Genomic DNA, 10310 nt, shown 5'->3' with positions numbered 1-10310 from the left:
GTGACGTAAACACTGAAATGAAAGTGTACTTTTTATGTATCGTTTGATTCTGAAGAATCACAGAGAGTGTACTAGTAACAGTGAGACTTTATATATCCTGTCAGACATTTTGAATGACAGAAGGATAATACTGTAAAATTTCAAATGAAAAGCTCAGAAACGTGTCCGTACAACTCCATGTCCTGATGCATGGCTGCAAGAACTACCTAGAATTTATGACTAAAATCTATTCTGATGTGGACTGATTGTACTTTGGTAAGAAGCAGTATTTGAATTCAAGGATGATGTTATTCCTGCCAACACCTCTTGTCCCTTTACCTCTCACAAACTTTTTCACTAGCTGTCTATATGAATTTACTCATATGTTTTACTTTTGGGGTTGTAGGGTTTTTGTTTTTTTTTGTTTTCATTTGACATTTTCTCATATACCTATTGAAAATGGAAGAAAAAGGTTCCTCTTCCATATATAAGCTTGCAACAAGCTCTAGTATTTGCTTACCTTATCATAGCTGGCCATGTGGTACTCCGTAATGGGGCTAGGTGTGACAAAGGGCAGTTGACACTAACTGAGCCTTGGGAAGTTCAATATTATCATTAGAAAAATCAATTGGTAGCAAAAGGAGTTTTTCTTTAGAGTAACTAAGACACAGTAAGAAAGTGTGGAGAGAAGGTCTTGTGTTAGTTCTAAATTAACCTTTATCTGGACAGTCCTTAAAGTCAAATTCTTGTTTTTCTTCACAGTAGTGTGTCCCTTTCTGAGACAATTTGGTAAAGATAGGAGACAGTCTCCAATGTTCTGTTCACTGCAGCTTTACTTTAAGTGACTGCTCATTTTATTTATTGGTAGATACCTGAGGTTTTTATGGGTAAGCATAGAAATATTTTCCAGATGTTTTAGTGGCGTCCCTATGGCAGCATAGCCTATATGTTGGAAGTTCTCTAAAATTTATCAGGTCTGATTTTGATTCAGTAGTGAAGATACTCTGGAATACTTTCCTTTTCTGTTAGATGTTAATATTTCTATAGAGTTTTTTGTACATTAGCCTTTCTTGAGATGGTTATGAAGTTACTGCACATTCAGCCTATGTCATCAATAGCTTGCAAAATGAATTGCAGTTTAGTAGCAAAATCATGCAAGAATATATTCTACTTGGTCCCTTCCCATGCATGCCTGAAGTGTATTTAATCAGCAGCTCTGTAGTGCTTAGAGCCTGTTCCCCCCAGCTGTGCTAAGCTGCAGTCAGTCCTTTCTGAACAATATAGTTCATCTCTTTGTGGTGCTGATTCCTGGCACAGTATTAACAGTATTACTGTATGAACTGGAAGAAAAGTACAGACAATTTATTTTTATTTTTGTCCCCTCCACTTTTGTATCTCTCTATTTGCAATTGCTAGACAGCAATGGAAAATCTTTTATATGAATAAATCCAGGTCAAATTTTTCCACAAAACAATCTCTGAAATAATTTTGGCAATGCAATAAGAGGATTATCTACCCCAGCAACATACTTCCAGATTTTTATATAGAAATCAGAGGCCATGAACTTATTTCTAGGGTCCCCTTACTACAAAGTATAACATTAGCTTGCAGAGTTATTTAATATTTCAGAGCCAGTTAAACCCAGCTGAACTTAATCTTTATCCATAATTACACTTTCAATTATTTTCAGTTTTGTTCCACAGAAATGTCTAAGCTTGACATTTTGGATAAAGTTGTATTCTTCTTTACAACTAAATTGGTATAGACTGATTTTCTGCTCTGTGAGAAAGCCCTGGCAATAAACCCCTAGATTGGATTGGGAAAAAAAGTTGTGAAATTCTTGTATAGAAATAGCAGGCAGCCCATTTTTTAAAATATATTTTGGTGGTTCTCAGTATTTAGAGCCATACATTTCTGCTTTAGGGGCCCAAGCCCCATTTTCAAGATGTCTTTAGCTCTCCAGGGAGAATTTATAGCCTCTGAATATGGCCTAGATCTTGGTCTTATTGTTGAAAAATAGGTCCAGAGGAGGGCTACGAGGATTATCAGAGGGCTGAAGCACCTCTCCTATGAAGAAAAGCTGAGAGAGCTGGGGATGTTGAGGCTACAGAAGAGAAGGCTCTGGGGGAACCTCATTGCAACTCTCAGTATCTGAAGGGGACTTATAAAAAAAGATGGAGAGCAACTCTTTGCTCAATCAGATAGTGACAGGATGAGGGGGAATGAATTGTTTTAAACTAAAAGGGGAGATTTATATTAGAAGTTAGGAGGAAATTCTTCATTCAGAAGGCAGTGAAGCACTGGAACAGGTTGCCCGGGGAGATTGTGGATTCTCCGTCTCTGGAGGTGTTTAAGACCAGGTTAGACTAGACCTTGAGCAACCTGATCTAGTGTGGGGCATCCCTGCCAATGGTGGGGGGTGGAACTGGATGATCTTTGAGGTCCTTTCCAAACCAAGCCATTCTATGATTCTATGATAGCTCCTCCTCTGAAGGTGTTGTGGCTGCACGCACAGACCTTGACAGGTCTAGACTATACAACAGCCTCTGCATCAAACTGACCTTTTAACTAAGCTTTTCTCTGCTCTTTATTATCCCCACGGCATAAGTGAGCAGGAGCAGGATTGTAGTCATGGCTTTATGTGAAATGTTCATCCTTATTTCACTGGTATGGACACTGTAGAGCATTGACTGAATTCTTTCTGCCGAAGAGAAAACATGTTATGCAGGTTCTCTTTGAGCATTAATCTTAAATATTTGACTTTGTAACATTCATGAGATTTGTTCTGTATGCCAGTCCCATATGTTAAAGGTATAGCCATTCCTTTATTGCTATAGTTTCTAGCTCTAGAGGTCAAGTTCAGCCTCTCTGCTATAGCTTTACTAAATACAGTTCACATTTTCTCCATACCCTCTAACAATTCTCAAGCATACTGTTGTCTGGACAACAGAATAAGTTATATATACAGCATGTGTCCTTTGCCAACCAAATGATAACTAGACTCATAGATAGAGTGCTGTCTTATTATATTATACTTTTGGTTAATTACAAGGTACAGTAAAAATCTTGGCCATGAGCAGTGTGTCCTTCCTTTGAGAAAGCAAAACTGCCTTCCTTTCTAATATTCATCAACAAAATAAAAAATCTGCCCCTGTCCTGAGATGAGTAGCTGAAAAAATCACCAGGACAAAATAGCCCCAAGAGAACCGCAAATTTTATGAATTAATTTTTACCAGATTTTGGCCTGCTCAAGAGCCAAAATTTTTGTTGTCATGAACGGTGATTTGTTTTCATTGTATTTCCAGTCAGAGATGTAAGGCAAAATAAATAAATAAATAAAAAATCAGCATCTGCTCCCCATGTACATCAACATCTATTCATAGATTTAAACAAGGATATCCACTTGGGATTTATAACCCACCAACAAGTAAGCACTTGAATTATAAAAAAGAGTTAATTCTAAAGAAGGGGGGAAGAGAAAAGAGGGCATGAAGGACTGGTTAGGGGATTCAAAGTCCTCAATTCATTGGTTTGTATGCTGTGTCATAGAATCTTCTGCTGAGTTCTAGTCAACAATTAAAACAGCCTGCCAGAGGTTTCCCATGCTAAAAAAAAAATAGCATGCTTAAGTCAAAGCTCTTGCATCCAAATAGGTAACCCAGGAGGTATATGAAGAGGAAAGGAAGGACTGTGTTATCCAGCCATGAGACTGATATCCAGGACCTCTAGATCCCCTTCTCTGATCTCACCAAGATGCACTGAAAGCCTCCTGCAGGGCAGCTGTGATTAGGCTGCAGCTCAACTAGGTGCCTAGTTTAACTCTTTACCACTGAGTGTCTGGCATATATATATATATATTTTTTTTTTTAACCATTGGAAAAAGGAGAAAATCAACAAGAAGTTAGATGGAGGTGTGGTTTCAGTAAGCCAGATATTGAGGAGAAAGAAGTGCAGAGCAGCAAGCAGTAGCAGAGGCTGCATCCTGGAGGGTGCCCTGCAGAGTGTGGCTTCCTGTGATGCTGCACTGTGCCCAGGCAGCCTGACCATGAACTACCATGGGCCCTGCCTCAGAATCTCACAGCCTCTTTAGGAGATTTCCCACTCCTAAAGCAAGATACCAAGTATGAAAACCTTGGCCAGGATAGTGCAGACCTCTGTTTACCTGTATAGTCTAAAAGAAATATTGATAAGCCACACAATGTGTTCACACTTCTTGGGATGCTTGCACTTGTCCAGAGTTTTAAATTATGCTTATTTTTCCATAAACATTGTCAGAACTGGCTGAGGGTCTATATCAGTCGAAATGTATGTGTGTTTCATCTCCTCAGGTGGACAGAGACAGCTCTCTTTTTCATAACGAATCTGACAGCTAGATTTTTTAATGAAAATAACAGAGTTGCTCTAGAATTGCTCTCATTGCTGACTCAGTGATTATTTCTATCTAGTTGACTAAATTCTCAAGCTGAATCTGTTTCATTTGAACCCTTCCCTATTTCTGGAAAATAATAATTTCCACACAATCAACACTTCTCTTAGAGGAGAGAATTTGCTTGGCTAATGTCCACATGTAGACTTTCCACCAATTTAATCTCCAAAAAGGAAGCAGTTGCAGCCTTAAGACATACAGCAGGAGGGAAGAGGCATCTGTAAGCCAATTGCTGTCTCAAGCTCTGTTGTTGATTCATTTTCATCCTGGCATGCATTAAAACCATGCAGTGCAGAAACAATCCCTCTATTATCCTGGTTCCAGGTTCCTTCTCTTCTGTAATGACTGTCATGTGAAGGTTTCAATAGTCTGGGGTGGAAGAGAAATTAGGCATTGTCTCAGTGCTTCTTGAGCAATGCTGGTAACTGCATATTTTCCTGTCCCTTCTGGCCCCTCTTCCACATGTATGTTATGACATGATCTTAATCAGGCACTAAAAAAAATGAAACTCTTGTAAGATTTCAGAAGAATTAACACAACAGAAAGTTATTAAGTGTATAAATCCCTCCAACATTTAATTTATAATAAGAAAGAGAAAGCAATCAGAGGAAGAGAACAACAAGACAAATTAAGATTTTGGCTTCCAGCAAGAATTTTATGTTTAATTTCCAATCATCTGTCAAATACATTGAGAAAAGCAAAAGGCTTTTTTTTTTTTTTCCTATCTCTCATTTGTTAGTGTTTTTGTTTGTTTGTTTTTTAAAATTTATGAACTCACTGGATTTCTAGTACACATTAGTGTGTTAGTGTGACATTTTCAGCAAAACATTCTCATCATCAAAGATCTAGCTTCCTGGGAATTTAGGTTTTTGTTAAGATTCCAGATGTTTTGCTACCTGCATCATCATCAGGAGAAGCCATTCAACATGAGACCCCTCCAAAAGGAAAAAACAAACAACAAAAAAAAAAAAGGAAAAAAAGCCAACAACAAAAACAACAAACCTGCAGATGGAACAAGCAACATTTGATCTTCTGCCTACATCAGAGCTAGAGAGGCTTTGTTCTCTATGAGTTTGCAGCAATTATTTTTTTCCTTTATAATCTAGAGATTAGTGCATATGCCACATACTTTAACCTCACACACTGTGTTTGTATCTATGAAGCAGATAGATCAAATTGAGGAGAGCAAATTCCAAGACCAGCTGAAATCTTCTTGATTTGTCCACAGGCATTCATCCACAACTCTTAAGGTATTGGGAGGCAGTGTAGTTTTCTCCTCTTTGTTGGATGCATGCTAGGGCTGTGCAGAACTACAGATAAGACTGAGATGTTTTTTCCTTCCTCTGCATGAGGAAAGCACATCTGAGACACAGCCATTATATTCTCATGGAAGCACTCACTTCAGCCAAAACAGGTGTTAGATTTTTTGGGAAGTAGATTTTGTCAAAACTCTTATGTTGATCTGGTCATTGCCCTCAGATATTTAGCAGAACACAAGTTTACTGATGTCACATTTCTGTTAGTCCCAGAAATGGGATCTGAAGTCCCAGGTGATCTAAAAAAATATTGTGAAACAGCTTTTACAAAGCCATTCTTGGGGGAGATTTTATTAAATATATTTCTCTCTTTTTTCCAGGTTGAATCAGTTCCAACCTGTGAGTTAGCTTCCTCGGCCAGCTGAGGCCTCACCTCCATGCCCGATTTTTCCAGCTTCTGAAGACAGGATAGTTGTCCCTTGGTCCTTGCTGGGAGCTAAAGAAAGGTTAAGTTTATCCATGATTTAGCAACCTGTGCCAAGAGCTGGAAACTCTTTGGCTGTCTTATTCATCTGCACAAAGGCAAATCAGACTCCTACACAACAAAGCTGTGTCAAGTTGGCAGGCTGTGCTTCCCCCTCCTCCTCTTCTTGCAACACAGACAAAACTGTTCTCAGACATGGGTCTAGTAAGACTTGCACAAAAACTAAACATGGACACTAATACAAATTTAACCCACACAAACAGGCAGGGAGGCTGGGGCTGCCCTGTGTGGAACCAGACACACGACATGCTGCACACCAAACCATCAGCATATTAAAACTACCAAGTGATGTGCTCGTGTCAGTGACGTACTTGATGCTGAAGTCTGGACAGATACTTATACATGTCTTAACCAGCACTTCAGTCTTTATTATATAGAAAATATGTCAGAAAGTTATATGTTAGAAAAAATATATACCTTCCGTAGTAAGTAAATACGCTCCTGATCTTGCTTGGAGCAATGGTTAAAGTGCAGATTTATACATCACAAAACTTCTTTCTTCATGAGAACTGCAAGAGACCCAAGAAGAGCACGTGGGACTCATTGCAACATAGTTATAGTTTAAGGTAGCTTTTTTCTGAACAAATGCTAATTTTTAGACTGGTCAGACAATCTCAACATGAATAATCACTAAGAGAAATCTCTGAAAAGACAGACATCTTCAGTTCCCAAGACCATGTTCCTCATAGCTTTGCAGCAAAGATGGTTTGTCTTGGCAAGCCCAGCTCTACCCCAGCTGTGCTGAGTTGCTGTCCCAGGGCAGTGGGGTCCCTCTTGCTCTCTGAGGAGGCCTTTAGCCACATTTCGCTTCAGCATTTTGTTTGCAGATAAGATACTTTTCAAAAGCAACGTTTTATGATAAGGCTTTTTTGGATGCCAAAGTCCCAGCCTGCTTCACAGGCATTGAAACCAATCCTGGTGCAACATCGATTCACGAGAGGCATGGTGTCCTGGTGTTCTTACTCAGCTGGAGAGAGACAAGGTAGTTTATTCACAAGGCAGCCTCTCCCAGATCTCTAGCTGGGACAAAGCTCCCCCTTTGCAGGTTCTCTTTGTGAACCAGTTGTCCACACCATCCACAGGTACCATGACCCTTCCTTCCAGTCATGTAGCTTCATGCTACATTTCTCTAGACTGTTGCAACATTCATATTTTGTGAATACCTTATTGTTATAAAGCAGAACCAGGTGGTGGCTTCTAAAAGAGATTAGACCATAGAAAAAAACACAAAATTTAACAACATGATGCTTAGAGGAAAACAGGTAAATGCACACCATTCTTTCTGTGCAATAATGCAGCAGAATGGATTCATTGCACAGCAGAATTGCTATTTATTTTCCCTCTCTTCTCAGCATGTGGAGTTTTAAGTAAAACAGTTTTATTCATAGCCAAATTCACTTGTGTATCCCCAGCTGGCTGCTTGCCAACTGTGCTGACATTTTGGGTTTTTAACGTCTTAATCCAGAGTCTTTACAGTACATAGAAGGGAGTCTGAATGTATGAACATCCCCTTTCCTGGTGAGTTGTCCTTCGGATTTTAATGTAAAAGGCATCTGTATTAATTGAAAGCTGGTTTGGAAAGACAATGTGAGTGAAAGTGCTAACCTTGTTCACACTATCCATTAAGAAAGCACAGGAGTTTTTGGTGTTTGCACTCAGCCTAGGGAGCCTCAGTTTCTGGAGCTGTTGCCAAAGAATGTTCATGATAATGTGTATAATTTTCCTGGAAACTGGGCTTATTTTCTAGACATCGGTGAGACAAAGAAGATTTATAGAAAGTACTGTGTTGCAGATGAGTCAAGGTTTCATGAGAAGCTCTGGCAAGTTAGAGTAGAAGGAGTTATCTCTTTGACACTGTAGGAAAGGTCCAAGAAGAAAGACTCTCATTACTGAGTTTACCATTTCTTGACCTTGAAATTACATATTTATTTGGCCTGGAAGCACACACACACACACAGTCTACTTAAATGAAAATTCATTATAGAATGGGAAAACTTTGTAAGCAAATTTATGACTTCGGTGAACTTGCTCCAACAGAGATGACAGGGCTGTTAATGTCTGTATGGAATAACATGGTTTTCCATATTCAGCCCCATCTTTCTAGTCTCACAAGGAACTACAGGCAAACATTAGTTATCTGACTCACTTTATTTTTAGTTCCAAGCCAAGATGGAGAAACTTGAGGAATCTTTTATCTTCTTAACAAAGCCTCCTGCCATTTCAAATCTTCAGTGCATTGAGTGGACATGGATGTTTAATAGTCAGTTCACAAAACCCAGCCTAGCAGAGAACTGCAGACACCCATGTTGATGTATTGGCATGTCTCCTTGCTGGTGCAAGGTTAAGGTGCCAAGGGGCTAGCCTAAGCCATGACAGGCTGCAGGTAGAAAGCAGAGGAGATATACACATTAAAAAGTTAGATTTGGTAGAAGTGATACAAACCTACCACTGATTTCAGTCTGAAACAAAAACACTGACAGAATGGCAGCAAAGAGTGCATCTCTAGCATTGACCTTAAGGCATTGTTTCCCACAGCGACAGTCTTTTGACACAGAAAGAGTGAAGACGACAGAAAAGCAAATAAATAAATAAATAAATAAATAAATAAATAAATACAGGAAGCAAACTTATTTTTTGAAAAGTGAAGGAAAGGGTGACCACCAGTAAAACCATGATTAGAGTTCAATTTTGTTTCAGCTTCATCAACAAGATCCTGTTTGCTTATGGTCTTCATGTTCATCCAGCTCTGATATTTCAGGTTGAGGCTCTGCTCTGGATAAAGCAGGTCAGATGGAGAAAAAAAGTAAAAGACCTTAAAAATCAGGCACGCTGTCTCTAATTCTAATGAAGCATTAGCCAAATAATGCCCTTAAGGGAGCACCAAAGGACAAATTGCTTCTAGATTGGAGATCAGTTAAGTGCTAAAGAAAGAGTGAGAGAAATAATTGAATTGCTGTAGAGATGGAAACAATAAGATGGCTATGGCTTTTCAGAAATGCAGACATGAAAGTCAGAGGGACTGAGGGAGCTGCATACAGTATTATTTTTGTTTTAAATATGGCCTTTCTCCCCATCATTGCTGCCTGACCTCCAGCTGTACCCACCATGGATTCCCTTGTTGCTACTGGACAAAAAGTTGGACAGAGGCCAAGGTGGACACATTTCTTGTTTTGTTATGGAGGATAAATGCCAGCTTAAGTGCTCTGGAAGCCAAGAGGAGACCAGCTGCCTATGGAAGGCAAGACAAGAAGAGATTGTCTGGGCCATGAGCTCTGCTTTGTACCCCTAAGCAATAGGCCACAGAGCAGTGAAGTATGGCATTGGAGTGGGATTCTCAGGAGGCACCCGGAGGGCAGCACTGCTCTTAGGAGCCTTTCTTTGCATGCTCAGCATAAAGGGCATGTCTGGAAACAGGGAAAACAGAGCCAGCAGACCTCTTCACCTACCTTCTTTGGAGACCCCGCCACCCACAGCTGCCCAGCTTGGAGAAGCAGCCCGGGGAGCCTCAGGGACCACACTGCCACTTACAGCCCTCATGCTCAAGAGGATGGGGAGATGACCAGCATTGTTTTCTACCTCTACCTCCTGTAGCTGTAGACCACAGAAGCCTTGACCAGCCTATGGACCAAACATTAGCATCACCCCAGCCTTTCCAGAACAGGTCTCACCCCAACTCCTGACCCTTTCTTTCTCCCACCATCAATGGCAGAACAACAGTCTTCCAAACAGTCTTGTGTTTATATATATATATGTTTACATTTATATATGTAAATATATGTAAATTTATATATGTAAAGCACCCATCACAATATTGATAAACACTGAAACCACTCTGATGGCAGGGATAAGAACAGGAGTTGGCCTGTTAGTACCTCAGAACTTGTTTCCGACCAATTAAAAAAGAAGAAAGAAAAAAAAAAGCCACAAGACTTTGTTGCCAGCCTAGCTGGCTGGCTGGCTAGTGTTTAATACTGCTACTTCATTAACCTATTGTTAATGGCAACTTCCAAACTAGACTTGTTCTCGCTTATCTTCCAGAGGCTCTTAATCCCTCCACAGCTACCTCCTGTTGCTTCTTCCAGAGCTCTCCAACAACATCTGGGCC

General features: G+C 39.9%; 1 long non-coding RNA gene across 1 annotated transcript; it reads right to left on the bottom strand.

Moving 5' to 3' along the window:
- Window positions 1-386: 386 nt before the first annotated feature.
- Window positions 387-10011, bottom strand: LOC110351337 (uncharacterized). The gene is made up of 2 exons (XR_003493017.3): window positions 6623-10011; window positions 387-4898 (listed from the first exon to the last, which is right to left on the bottom strand). It is a non-coding gene; the product is annotated as an uncharacterized lncRNA (long non-coding RNA).
- Between the last annotated feature and the right edge of the window lie 299 nt (window positions 10012-10310).

Source organism: Anas platyrhynchos, chromosome Z (assembly GCF_047663525.1).
Source record: "Anas platyrhynchos isolate ZD024472 breed Pekin duck chromosome Z, IASCAAS_PekinDuck_T2T, whole genome shotgun sequence".
NCBI classification, from domain to species: Eukaryota; Metazoa; Chordata; class Aves; order Anseriformes; family Anatidae; genus Anas; species Anas platyrhynchos.
The sequence above is the reverse complement of the archived record's forward strand: the minus strand, read 5'-3'. Positions and strand labels throughout refer to the sequence as shown.